This window comes from Gymnoscopelus braueri, assembly GCF_963280865.1.
Source record: "Gymnoscopelus braueri genome assembly, chromosome: 11".
Lineage (NCBI taxonomy): Eukaryota > Metazoa > Chordata > Actinopteri > Myctophiformes > Myctophidae > Gymnoscopelus > Gymnoscopelus braueri.
This window is the reverse complement of record NC_137613.1, coordinates 54428710-54444034: the sequence shown is the minus strand read 5'-3', so window position 1 is coordinate 54444034 and position 15325 is coordinate 54428710.

Genomic DNA, 15325 nt, shown 5'->3' with positions numbered 1-15325 from the left:
GTTTACCTGGTAGCCTATAGTTTCAAATGTACATAATCTTATTTACATAGCATGTTGTTTGGACATAGGCAGTGGTGGAAAAAGTACTCACATTTCTTACTTAAGTAAAAGTACCAATACTGCATTGTAGAAATACTGTGTTACAAGTACAACTCCAGAATTAAAAATGTACTTGAGTGAAAGTACAAAAGTATTGGCGTCAAAATGTACTTAAAGTACCAAAAGTAAAAGTACTAAAATATTTGAAAATAGCAGATCTACAAGCTCACAACACGTCGCTATGCGACACGTTGTGAGCTTGTAGATCGTCTATTTTCAAATGCCTATGTATAAATAGGGCTAAAGTGGTTAATGTATGTTTCATAATATAATCATGTATATCTGACAAGTAGCTAGTAACCAGTTTTCAAATCATTTTACTTTCGTAAAAGTACAATATTTGCCTCTGAGATGTAGTGGAGTAGAAATAAAAGTATTGGAAATAAGAACTACTCAAGTAAAGTACAAATACCTCAACATTGTACTTAAGTAAATGTACTTAGTTACTTTCCACCACTGCCGACACTTAACCACTAACTAATTGACCCCCCCCCACAATCAATCAGCTGGGTGAAACTGAAAACATAATTTCCCCTCTTATCATTATGTCATGAACAGAGAGGATACAGAGTCCAGTGATTCACTTTGACGTTTAATATAGAAGATTGTCTTTAAATGTACAATTTGTTTCAGGTAAAATAAAGGAAACAGAGACACCACATGTTTAACAGGAAGACAGAACAAAACATTTTCTAACAATAAACCAAAGTGTTACAGGTTCCCTATAAACAACCATGTGCAGAGAGAGTTTTTTAAAACATTTTTTTTCTTCTTTTTTTCTATGACATTTGTAACAGTGTCAACGTTGAGCTTAAATACTTCAAAACAACAAAAAAACAACACTCAGCCAATCTCTGACACTAGTGGGTGGGGGCCTAACGCTAGTGGGCGGGATCTGAGTTCCTCGGCCGTGCGGATTGGTCGGTACACTGGAAGCGGTAGCGCAGGAAGCGGACACGTGGTTTGATGTGGAAGTCAGCAGGTATCCTCCAGTTCCACATTTTCTGCACCTGGAGGGGAGGGGCAAACTGTCAGAACCTGTTCCAACTAAAGTTATTATAGTTTTTAATTTTCCGTTTAGTTTTGTTTAGTTTTGACTTCATTCTTTCAATTTCAGTTAATGTTAAAGTTATACAATGCAGGTCCACAAATAACGATTTTTAGCAGCCTCTGCTGGTCATTACCATCACTGCAGGCCGTTCGTTTATTCCTCTGTTACCCAGAATTCCATTTGTTTTCACCGGAAGACGGAAGCGTTTCAAAAAGCGTTCTTTTAATTGTTTTATACGATCTGTGGATCGTTTCTCTTAGCCAGTGGAGCTTTAGATACCGTGAGCTGCGTTTTCTTTTTCTGTTGTTTTTCGATCTTCAAATCATAAAACAGCGTGAGTTTCCTTTTTGTTATTAGCGCGGTAGTTCCTGGCCAAACAGGAAACCGGTGTGGTAGTTCCTGGCCAAACAGGAAACCGGTCAATTTTCCGGCCGAATGACGTCATTTTCGCGGGAAAGGCGCCCCTGACAGCGTTCAATATAAAATATATAAATAAAAGGCTTTCGGGGGTGAAATTCATGGAGTGGGTGTTGTGAAACACAAAAGATATACAATTTAACTTTAGTTTTATTGAAAAAGTTACCTAGTATTACTATTTTTATTTTTTTTGCTGGTTTACTAGTTTACTTTTTATTTTGTGAAAAGGCTTGGTTTAGTTTAGTTTGTATTCGTTTTGGTGTTAGTTTTAGTTTTTTATAGTGGTGCGACGCGGACAAAATCGCTACAGCCAGTCAGATGTCCTTGATGACTATATAGTGATTACTGATTACTATGCGATTGTGTTTTGGCTTCCGAACGTATAAAGATCATCATTATACCCTAATAATGGATCTAGTTTTTTATCCCACAATGCATTGTGAAAAGTTGGGTACAACCGATGGTCACTAATCTTACATAACATCATGCATTACACTGAGAGAAAAAATGCTGACGTTGACCTGGCATGTTTTATTATTATTGCATTGTCATGCACGACATTAGCGGCGACCCAGTCTTTTATTTGACTGACACCTTACCTGTGAACTATGAACATGAACTCGGTTCCACTGAGTGTGAAAATAGCCGAACTACAAGCTCACAACGCCTTGCACTGTAGGCGTTTCCAGCAGTGGTGGAAAGTAACTAAGTCAATATACTCAAGTACTGTACGGCACTTCCGCATTCCTGGAGTGCAGAAGTGCCCAGGACGGCATCGTTTGACATTTGGCCATTTGTCCCAAGAAGTCAAGATATGCATTTTGGGGAGTGAGAGTATGTTAGAACAATAGAACAATAGCACATTAAGACTACAGAGCTATAGAACTATAGAACAATAGGATTGGTAGTAAATATGGAATAGTTAAGAGATGGTTTCCATACCTTCAGCACCCTGACCAGATGGGTTGTACTGTTCAACAGTGGAACCTGAACAGAACAAAAAGGACCAGGAGGACAGAAAGAGAAAGCTTTAAACACCTGAAATATACCACCGCTCACCTCTGAATCTGAGAACAACTCTAACATCTAAACCAGGGGGGTCTTCAATGTTTTTCAGCCCAAGGACCCCTTAGCTGAGAGAGAGATGAAACAGGGACTGCCCCACTACATATTGTATCAAATGGTGTTGTAGATTAAACATTTTCATAGATTTCATAGGTTCATAGACCTGTTTGACAGCACTATCATCAGTGTTGTTGTAAATAATGTTTTTTTTGTTTGTTTTTTTACACATAATCTATTCTATGAATGCGTTGAATTCATGTTAATGCGTATTTTCAGATATTTAACCACATAAACCCTCAGTACTTATTAAACTTGACATTTGGCTCTGTACTGGGTCTGCTCTTTTTCCCCCTCTAAATCTCTTTGCCGGAAATAGGGATGTTAGGATTCAAGTGGTTCATGTAAAAAAGAAGAAAGAAAAAAAAACACAAATGCACAAATATTTGGAGCTTGTAGATGCTTGTAGATGTAGATCCTACCTCTTTAATACACGTATTAAAGAGGTGCTATGTTAAAGGAGTAGTTCACCCCAAAACAATTACTTACTTTCTATCAATAACACACCCCATGAAGCATTGAATTCATGTTTTTTTAGTTTTTGTTGCATTCCTGAGCCAATAACTTGATGACCGGCGGAAATATGCTAATGTATCAGGTTGGAGACTCAAAAGAGTCTCTTTTTTTTTTATCCCTCGATTTGTAACCCTTTTTTCACCCGATGCCAATTCTCTAAGTGATCCTGGGCACTACACTGCCCCCACCAGCCTAGGGAGCCCAGGGCCGAGCGCATGCCTCCTTCAATGCATGAAAGCCAACTGACCTTCTTGTCACCTGACAGGGGGGAGTTTCCCTGGTTGGACGTAGCGCGTGGAAGGAACACGTTATTCCAACCAAAGGAGTCTCTTTGAGTCTCCTACCGGAAATACACCCGGTCATCAAATTATTGGCTCAGGAATGCGTCAAAAACTAAAGAACCTCCATGAATTCAAGGCTTCATGGGGTGTGTAATTGATAGAAAATAAGTATTTTTTTTGGGTGAACTATGCTGTGGACCTCCTCAAAGACCCCCGGGGGTCCCCGATAAACCCCACTTTGAGAACCACTTTTCTATTCTACTGTCTTGTCTACAATGAAGTGGATTTCATCTTGTACTGAATCCAGGGTGAGAAACTTACCAGCTGTCTGTGTTGGTTCTGTTCCAGCAGGCTGACCTAGGACAACACAACAAGACATACAACTCATGTGTATTGTATAATAACATGGGTGGTGGGTAATGTATAGGCTATAGGGGAGGCTAAGCCTTCCCACATTTACTGCTTGCGCACATTATATAGAATTCATTCACACACCGACGGTAGAGGAAACCATGCAAAGGCACCAACCTGCTGGGTTCAGTGTCTTGCTCAAGGACACTTCGACACTAACCCAGAGGGAGCTGGGTATCGAACCCGGGGACCTTCTGTTTTACCAAGCAGCCACTCTACTTCCTGAGGTGCGTGTGTGCGTGCGTGCGTGCGTGCATGCGGGCGTGCGTGCGTGCGTTTGTGTGTTTCTCTCTCTACAGACTTAACTACAGACACAAACATTATTGTGTCTGTAGTTTACAATGTAAACATTATTGTATTGTAGTTTACAATGTGAACAATAGTGTGTCCGTAGTTTACAATGTAAACATTATTGTATTGTAGTTTACACTGTGAACAATAGTGTGTCTTTTGTTTACAATGTAAACATTGTTGTATTGTAGTTTATAATGTAAACATTATTGTGTCTGTAGTTTACAATGTAAACATGACTTACTGGAATCCAGTGGAGTTCCCTGTGGATCAGCTGTTACTGTAAACAGAATGATGCAACAATAACTCTTAACAGCAGATAATAATATGGAATATATGATAACATGCAGTAACACTACACAGACATACAACATTGAGTAGTCAAAGTATTGCTTGTATATCAGTATATATATTATTATGTAGCAGTGATGGAAGAAGTTTTTTTTTTCTCACTTAAATTGGAGCAGTTCACCCCAAAAATTACTTATTTTCTATCAATTACACACCCCATGAAGCCTTGAATTCGTGGATTTTTGGGGGGATTTTGTTGCATTCCTGCAGTGGTGTAAAAAGTACTCAAATGTTCTACTTAAGTGAATGAATGAATTCCAGGCTTCATGGGGTGTGTAATTGATAGAAAATAACTAATTTTTTTTTTGGGTGAACCACTCTACTTTAAGTAAGGTTGCCACCCGTCCCGTAAAATACGGAATCGTCCCGTAATTGGAAACTAAAAGACGTGTTCCGTATCGAACTGATACGGGATGCACTTTGTCCCGTATTTGCAGGTCGGGGAATCAATATGAATGACAGGGCGATTTATGTGCCGTCCTGTCTCTTCGCTGTGTGAGTGAGAGCTCAGAGCGGGTGTCAGTCAGTGTTGCCAAGTATAGTGAGAGAAATGAGCCAGCCGACCTACAAAAACAAGCCAAAAACAAGCCAAATTTTGGCCAAAAGTTGCAGGAAATAAACAGACTTGGCAATGCTGGCTATGATGCCATTGTCTGGGAGTGTGCTCAGCAGCTCATTGGCTCATTACTCATAATACGACCAATGAGAGTTAGCGCTTTCACGTTGCTAAGATACGTTCTGTCCGGCTGTGACAATCCTCTGTCTGTGCCTGCCTAGGCTGCACTAGCGCTCCTGTTTTCGTGTATAGAGGGGCGGGTGTATAGAGGCGCGGAGAGATTGCGCCTGATCCCATTGGTTCACCGATCTGTCCGTCAACCCCCGCCCCGTTAACACAACATTACCACTGCACTCTGGTTGGTTGGGGAAATGAAACACTTCCTATACCGGGTACACCGACGCGCTCCTCCAGGCTTTTATTTTTTAGCAAAACTAAACAATAAAAGCCTGGAGATCGAGGCTAGTGCCTGCCCTGCGCTGCCTGTCATGGTTACCTAGTTACCTCTGCTCAGTCAGTCACTGCACCACGGGCACAGCGCTGTTTCAAAATGTCTACACCGCGTCCTCAAAAGAGAAAACGCCTCCAAAAGTACAGTGACAGCGTCAGTGGAGATGTTTACAAAGCAAACTGTAAAGTATCTCGGCGTATGTTTTCTGTGGCGCATGGTGGACTGGCTGACATCAGACAGCATGCCTCAGGAGAACAACATTCCAAAAATATAAGAACCCAAAGGACCCAAGCACAAGTGTCACAGTTCTTCATGACTAAAACATCTCCTGAGATCGATTCGGTATGGGATATTACATCTTATTTATCTGGTTGTGTTTTTTAACAAGATGTCAGTATTTCTATTTACCTGCCCTGGCAGCCTACATATTGGCTGCTGATGTGGGCATAGTCTAGGCTATTTCAGTAGACTAATATTAGGGGTGTCACGATACTCGATACGTATCGAAATCGAACCGAAAATGACGTACGATACAGTGTATCGAAATCAAAAGCCGTATCGCGATTCAAGGGTTAAAAAATATATACTCCCACTTATGCGCACATCCGATTGCACGTCTGGGTGAAGCCATTCTGGAGCCGCTGTTGTGTTTTTCCGTGCATCGCGCATGCGTGCTTACGACGGGGGAGGAAAAAAAAAACGACAGGACAAACCCACACACAGTGCACACTGCACACCACAGAGGAGTTTGGAGGAGAGTCAGAGAGAGAGACGGCTGTAGCGTTGCGTCTGTACTACCACTTTACATTTCACCATGGCCACTGCTAAGTTGTTAAGGTAAAACTAAAAAAACCCTGTTGAAGACCCCTGGCTTAGCTTATTATTCACATTTCTTGTTTGTTAAAGCTCTTACCTGTTCAAACAATGTGAACATACTTTAAGATGTTTAAGAACATGTAGCCAAATAACAGTTGTCTTTGGATCCTTTTTTCTTACATATTCAACTTTGTATTTAGATTTTATTTAGTTATAGAGCTTCACAAGAATGTTGTTGTTAACTCATCTTAAAGAATAATCTGAAAATGACAGTTGTTGTAAGGGCATAAAACCTTTTTTGTTATTCTCATTCTCATTTGATATTATTCAAATAAAAGGGACTTATTGAGAAACATGTGTTTTTCTTTACAAATCAAGACAATAGCCTAAATTAATAATCATATAGCCCTCAAAGCTGAAAAAAAGGACGTTTAAAAATATATATCGTATCGAAAAACGAATCGAATCGTGACCTTAAAATCGAAAGTCGAATCGAATCGTGGATTAGGCGTATCGTGACACCCCTAACTAATATGGTTGATTGTTTATTAATGTTGATTTTTTTAAAGTCTAATAAATAAACATTTATTATTTATGTTGTTATGCTCATCTGGAAAAGGGAATTCTTCATAATGGATTAACAGTTAATAAATACATAAATAATATAATTCATATATAATAATTCAATATAATTCATATACATTTTTTTATTTAGATTTCATAGATTTCTATGCATTTCAGGAGTTTGGGGGGCTGGCTCCCCAAAAATAATTAAATAACATAACCCTATAACCTAACCCTAACCCTAACCCTAACAACCCTAACCCTAAAACCGAAATAAAGTATCAGAAAAAACTCCAGAAGCGCTTTGTGCGCACGGGCACTCCCGTATTTCCATTTCTGAAAGGTGGCAACCCTACCTTTTAAGTGATTTTTTTTCTACAGGAAATTAAGAAAACCTTATATATTTTTTTACAACAAAGCAATAGGCCTACTGCCTCATCAAAGTTGGTATTGTGGCTTTATACTGTATATTGTCAGATACTTGCATGTGTCATTATATTATCACCCAAATCCAGCTCAAGTGGAGTTAGGCGGTTTTGTCCGTCATTGATAAGAACTGACAATGGATCTCCAAGCTCACAATGCATCACAACGCGCAAATTACTGCCCTGATGCTTCATGACACTGCTTATATAGGCCTACAATAATAAGCAGGACTTTAAATATTGCTATAACTTCTGCAAAGAGGGGTTCACGGAGTTGCAGTTTCAGTAGAATAGCGAGAGAATTGCTATATGAACAATAAGGCCATCACACGCTTAGCACTTTCAATAACAAATGACACTGATCATCCCCTGTATCGCTACTTTGACCTCATGCCATCTGGTCGGAGATACAGAACCTTAAAGTGGAAAAAGGTTATTTTTAGCAGGAGTTTTGTCCCTCAGCCATCGCGGCATTAAACCAACTGCCCGGTCCATAGGAGGGTGTTCTGTGTACAGTGGGGACCTCATGTCTTTGTCTTTGTGATATGTTGTTTTTGTTGTTATGTTGTTTTGTTGTTTTTGTTGTAACGAACAGACCTTGTGAAGACAATTTTCCCCTTGGGGACAATAAACATTATTATTATTATTATTCTTGTCAAATTGCTCTCCTCGGAAAAGACTTCATAGATTTTAGAAATATAATTCATTGTTTTCATAGCATTAGCGTCAGTGCGAAGTTTGATAAACAGGTACACTGCATAGTTACTTTTAACAGACTACGGGGGAAAAACCCTGCCTCGTTAAAGTTTGTTTTCTTCCGCTCTGCAGTCTGCAGCAGCTCTGTGTGCCACGCTGGGGAGAGGGGGTAGAGTTAGCTGGTTTGGTCGACAGATTGAGGATCTAATGGAGTTAGGAGGTTTTGTCAGAAGCATGTTTTAATACTTTTTATTGTTGATTTTTTGTTTGGGTGTTCAATAGCGTTGATTTATGAAAAAAATTGAGTTAGCTGGTTTCTGCCCAACAGCGACGATATATAACATGTATGCTAGAATTATAGTTGATATTTAATGCACCCATTAAGTGACACGCCCACTGAAACCACACCCACTCCACAAACGAGCTCTATTATTTACAGAGCGATAGATGGAATATTATCATATAAAAAATATCTCCTTTTTGTTTGTGTTTTTTTCATAAATGAATGCCTCACTTCATCATACAAGAGTGTCACACAAAAATTGCGAAAATAGCCGATCTGCAAGATCTGTAGATCGTCAATTTTATATTATCATATTTTTTAAATAGAAATAAAAAAGGAACCATTTTGGACGTACAAGGTTTGCACCTGACAGCGACGATATAATAATCATAGTTCAGTGATAGATTATAATATGATTATATAGATTATTATGTCAGTGATTTATAGTCTGTTTCTCACCTGTGTCTGTACTTAGGTTTGTTGTGTCTGTTGCCGTAGCGACCACGTCTGTCTGGGAGAAGTCACCATGAGGTCCTATAAACACACACACACACACACACACACACACACACACACACACACACACACACACACACACACACACACACACACACACACACACACACAGACACACACACAGACGCGCACACAAGCACGCGTGTGCACGCTCACACACACACACACACACAGAAAAAAACATTGTCTTGGTTATACAGTATGTGACTGTTTTTGTCTGGGAGACGCTGGTGCCCATTCTTCAGGAAAGCAACAATAAAGTGTTTTTATCCAAAATGAGTTAATAGCCCAGTTAGACTCTTCACATACTAGAGTATGTGTCTGACGTAAATGTCAGAGCTTAATATGAAATAAATGCATAAACAAACTAAGATATAAGGTTAGAGCTACCAACCGCTAATTCAAGTGGTGTTTTCTCTACTTAAGAGTTTTAACTTGACTTCAGTCCTATAAGCTGTAGTTTCAAAACTATTCACTCAATCTTTTTAACAAATATTATTTTGCTATGATTCCCTGCTTTCATATGACATGAAAAAAATGTAAATGAAAAAATGCTAGATGGAGTCTCCCAGTCAAATTTGGTCACATATTGTTATCCTCATCACACATTTTGAGAGTCCAGTGTACATGTGTGTTTGTGTGTGTGTGTGTGTGTGTGTGTGTGTGTGTGTGTGTGTGTGTGTGTGTGTGTGTGTGTGCGTGCGTGCGTGCGTGCGTGCGTGCGTGCGTGCGTGCGTGCGTGCGTGCGTGCGTGCGTGCGTGCGTGCGTGCGTGCGTGCGTGCGTGCGTGCGTGCGTGTGTGCGTGCGTGCACGTGTGCGTGTGTACCTGCAGTGTGTGTGTATGTGTCAGGAGGTTGGGTATGTAGGACAGCAGAAGGTTCTGAAGCCGCGTAGAAACCGGTGACATCCTGATTCATCCCAAGACCTGAAGCTGGAACACACACACACACACACACACACACACACACACACACACACACACACACACACACACACACACACACACACACACACACACACACACACACACACACACACACACACACACACACAAGTACTGTTATTGATGAATCATCTCTCATTATGTCCATCTATTTATGGATCAGTTTTACCTGTAAGGTCGATCTGGAAGCTCGTCACTGACTCTGAACCTGTCAACAGATGGAGATGTAGTTCATTAATCCATACTTTTACCCAGTGGTGGAAAAAGTACTCAAAATGTTTTACTTAAGTAAAAGTATCAATACTGCAATGTTAGATATACTCAAGTACATTATAAATGTACTTGAGTAAAAGAACAAAAGTAATGGTATCAAAATGTACTTAAAGTACATGTCAAGTACAAAATTGTACTTGAGTAAATGTACTTAGTTACTTTACACCACTGCATTTACCATAGTACATTAAATCTTACATAGTATTGTATATTAAAATTAGCTAATGGGTGGGCGGGCCACAGAATTTATGAACCATAAGATTAATGCTATATATTCCATAATAGTACTATACAATAACTATATACCTGTTACATCAGAGAGTGGGCTGTGTGTTTGAAGGTCACTGGAGGTCATGATGGAGTCTGTCACTGAAAATAGACTCATAGGTTAAAGGAGTAGTTCACCCAAAACATGACTTATTTTCAATTTCACACCCCATGAAGTGTCATGCTGCACAACGCTGTAGATTTCCACAGTGCCACAGTGGTACAAAATATATGAAGATGGTTTGACATGCCTCCATTATCCATCATAAGTCCATTGTCTAGCGCAGCTCCATTATCTATCATGATGGTCAGACGTCCATTTCCTGTAACAGAAACACATTTATTCATTAATTTATGTATTAATGTACTGTATGTATTAATGTATGTATGTAATTTATGTATGTATGTATGTATGTATGTATGTATGTATGTATGTATGTATGTATGTATGTATGTATGTATGTATGTATGTATGTATGTATGTATTTTCCTGACCAGTACATCTAAGTTACTAAGTATGGCTACATAGCTGCCAGAGGTGTTGCCAAAACACTCCAAAAAGTGAAGTTACACAGTATGACTTTACATAAAAACTATTAATATTTGTCTTACCATTTATGTCAGATGAGTCAGGAGTATCTGCAAAGGAAAAAAAAAACACCATGTCACACACACACACACACACACACACACACACACACACACACACACACAGACAGACAGACAGACAGACAGACAGACAGACAGACAGACAGACAGACAGACAGACAGACACAACAACAACAATTGAATCGGCACTATAATCACTTCATCAGTACTAAGAACTTAAGTTGAAAAAAGAGTACGGGCCAAGAATGAAGGTGGTACACTATGAACATATTAAACCAACTAATAAAAGTGGCTGTAATGATTTCCAGAGTTATAATTAAGAATTAACCAGCTCAATAAGACAGAATAAATCAATATGATTCAGGTCTAATATTCATTTAGATTGTTTACATACTAGCTTTTTACCCCCTTTTTAGTTGTTATGCCAATTAATTCCTCCCCACACACATTTCTGTGTTGTCCCCCGAACACGGCCAATAGGCTCTATGCACAGCAGCCATATTGGAAAGAAATTGAGCCTCCTCCTTACTTCCTTCACATGTTTTACCAATGATACCAAGTGGTTCTCAAACCTTTTAATTTCAAGGACCCCCATAACTCTGAGAGTGTACAAATGGAATCAAATGGACCCTTACGGCTCCATTTGTACACTCTCAGAGTTACACACCTTTTAAGGTGCCATTTGGAACCTCCTCAAGGAACCATGAGAGTCCCTAGACCACACTTTGAGACCCACTGGTATAGCAGAGTGTTTGCAGTGAGCCAACATGCACAACATCAGCCCCCTGACTCTGTTTGACCAGAATGGAACAGAGCCTTCATTAGTATTATTGGTAACACATGTGAAGGAAGTAAGGAAGAGGCCCAATTTCTCTCCAAAATGGCTGCTTTGCATAGAGCCTAATGTTTTCGTATAGATAGACACCAGACAATGCCGGATGCACCACGGTGGATTCAAACCCACAACCTCCGCGATGGTGGACAGGCACTTTACCACTGCGCCACCCGAGCGCCCTATATATCTTTTGATGATAGAGATCTAATGTTTAGGAGTCCATATTTAAATGATCTCATTGTGTGGCTTGATTTGGCTTTAGATCTATCTTCAGCTGTGACACAAATTGCCCAGTTTGGGGCAAATAAACATGACCTTGTCTGTCTGTCTGTCCGTCTGTCTGTCTGTCTGTCTGTCTGTCTGTGTGCGTGCGTGCGTGCGTGCGTGCGTGCGTGCGTGCGTGCGTGCGTGCGTGCGTGCGTGCGTGCGTGCGTGCGTGCGTGCGTGCGCGTGCCTGTGTGTGACCTCTGACCTCGGTTTCCTTCTGAGTGGGAGGAGCCTGAGTTGGAGCTAGAAGATGACTGGTCAGACCCTGAGCTCAGAGCGGCGTGATCTGATTGGCTGCTGAAGTCAGCATGCTGACCTATCAGAGAAAGAGAGAAAACTATATGTATTAAGTTTAAGTAATGATAAATAATGTGAATGTAATAATGTAAGATTAATATAATGTAAACATATATTTATAAAATGTAAATCATGTTATCATGTAATATGAGAGTAATATGATGAGTGAAAAAGTGGGACCTGGGAATTCCTGTGGGGCTGAACTGCTGATAGCTGTAAAGACATGAGAAAAACACAACATAATAGATTATATAATATCAATAACTCAATGTTATGATGTTCTGTTTGTTTAATAGTAATTTTATTGCATTGTTGTTCTCTGTGTGATCACAAAGCCAACCTGTTATGTCCATATGTACGTCTGAACCAAAGTGATCCACTCCACCTATAACAACACATAGTATGCACATACACAAACAAACAATGTAACTGTTAATAGTGTTATTATAACCAGAGATGTAAAGTAACTTAGTACATGTACTCAAGTACTGTACTTAAGGACAATTTTGAGGTATTTTTGCTTTAATGGAAGATGTCCAGTTTTCTGTACTTTTACCTCTACTCCACTACATCTCAGAGGAAAATATTGCACTTTTACTCCACTACAATTATTTGAAAACTTTGGCTACTAGTTACTTTTTAGAGTTTGATAATTATCGCAAAACACACTAACCACTTCAGCCCTACATATATTTTGTCCCTTTGAAATAGCAGATCTACAAGCTCACAATGCGTCGCATATATACGCATTGTGAGCTTGTAAATCTGCTATTTTAAAAGATTTTGTATACATTCTGAACTTGTGAAATGGGACATTATTCACAATGTGTAGTTACTTTAAGTATATTTTGACACCAATACTTTTGTACTTTTACTCAAGTAAAATTTTAATTCCGGACTTTCACTGGTAACAGAGTATTTCTACATTTCAGTATTGATACTTTTAGTTAAGTAAACATGCGAGTACTTTTTCCACCACTGCAGGCTCCTCAACTGTGGAACCTTCTCCCCAGTTTTGGTCCGTGAGGCAGACACCCTCTCTATGTTTAAGCCTAGACTAAAAGCCAAGCTGAAATCCATTCCCCAAAGTTCGGTCACTCGCTCACTCTCCTCGCTTCCTCCACTCGCGCCTAAGCCCCGCCCCTGCGAGGAGCCGAGGATTATTTGCGAGGACGGAGTGGTCGAGCGGTTGCCGTCAAAGGATCGGACTGCACTCAGCGTCATTTCAAAGCGACGGCAAATTCCGCGATCACTTATGACGTCTCAAACAGCTGGACCAGAGCCGTGGATGAAAATATACATGCATAGAATAATATGCAGGTATAGAATAATACAGAATATAAGAATAGACAATTCATCAATGTGGATGGCCACATTGTTATCTGTATAGTTAACATTTTGTGCAAAGCCATTTATTCCTGAAATAGTGAACGAAGCGCCAGGATGAGCAAACTTACATTTATGAATTAAATCCTGACCCGTCCCTCTTTTTGCTCGTACAGTCCCCAGACCCCCCACCCCCCGCAGCAGTCCCGCACGGCACTGCTGCTTATAACAGCCACTGTATATTACAGAGTATGTCTGACTCTGAATTACATCATTCATGCAGGGTGGCCATACGTCCTCTTTTACCCGGACATATCCTCTTTTGGGGGGCTGTCTGGGGGGGTTTTATAAAATCCTTCAAATGTCCGGGATTTTGAGAGTTTGGGTGATATCCCCCCCACTTCTGGGACGAAGAAAAAAGAAAAAAACTCAGACGATTTTGTGATTTTGCTTGATATTGTTTGATAGCGAAATAAATCATGACTGATAGACATGAAAGAAAACCCTTCACAGCTAATAGAATTTTATCGGTTCAGAATTGAATGAGTACGGCTATAGTTAAAGCGTAAAGTGTCCTCTCCTATATTCAGTCTATATATAAATACAATACATTATTTTAAACATAATCTTTGTCACAGTAATTTATAGTAGTCCATGCACTCATGCACTGCATTGAGGCATGATGCAAGGAGAGAAATGAACTATCAGCTTTAGACAGAATAAGTGTGCACAATATATTACAATGTATATAATTGTATTATGCTTTATATCATACAACGCAATAAAGCCAGTGGCTTGTTGCGTCTTTTCTGTTAATTTACACTGTGTGTGTGTGTGTGTGTGTGTGTGTGTGTGTGTGTGTGTGTGTGTGTGTGTGTGTGTGTGTGTGTGTGTGTGTGTGTGTGTTGAGATGCGCAACGAGTGTACGGCGGGGGCGAAGGGGGGGGGGGGGGGGCAGCTGGTGTTTTCGCCATGGTTTCGGGTTTCAAGCATTGTTTGTGTGGCCACATGTGGAGAAGGACCATGTATACGTCACGGGAGAAGGGAAAAAACAAAAAAAACGTGTACACGTGATGCGGAAATCTGCCGCGGAGGAACTGTGGAGAGTGGTCGAGCCCATATAGAGCATCGCGGTTCCCGCCCCTTCCGGGTTCCACCGCAAAATACTCAATGCATTTTTCCCATTGACATTTCCAAAAATATTTATATCAATTAATTTAAGCCTAGAATCAAGCCAATAAAACATGACCATCATCATGACCATAAAACGTTTGATTCTGTGATTATTATTTTTTTGAAAACGGCAAAACAAAGGGTATTTATTAAATATAGTATATCATATAATTAAATATAAAATAAAAAAAAATCACAGAAAAATACGTTTTATGGTCATGATGATGGTCATGTTTTATTGGCTTGATTCTAGGCTTAAATTAATTGATATAAATATTTTTGGAAATGTCAATGGGAAAAATGCATTGAGTTTTTCCTTCCGGCACCAGGAAAAACCAGGAAGTGGGCGGGAACTGCGATGCTCTATAGACATATAAAGGTAGACGCCTCCTTCGGCTCTGAAGCGTTCGTATCTCGGGCGCGCTTCCTGCTTCCGCAGGGCTGCCGTGTGCGTCACAGAAGCGGAAGTTCGGTAGGCCAATCAGAGG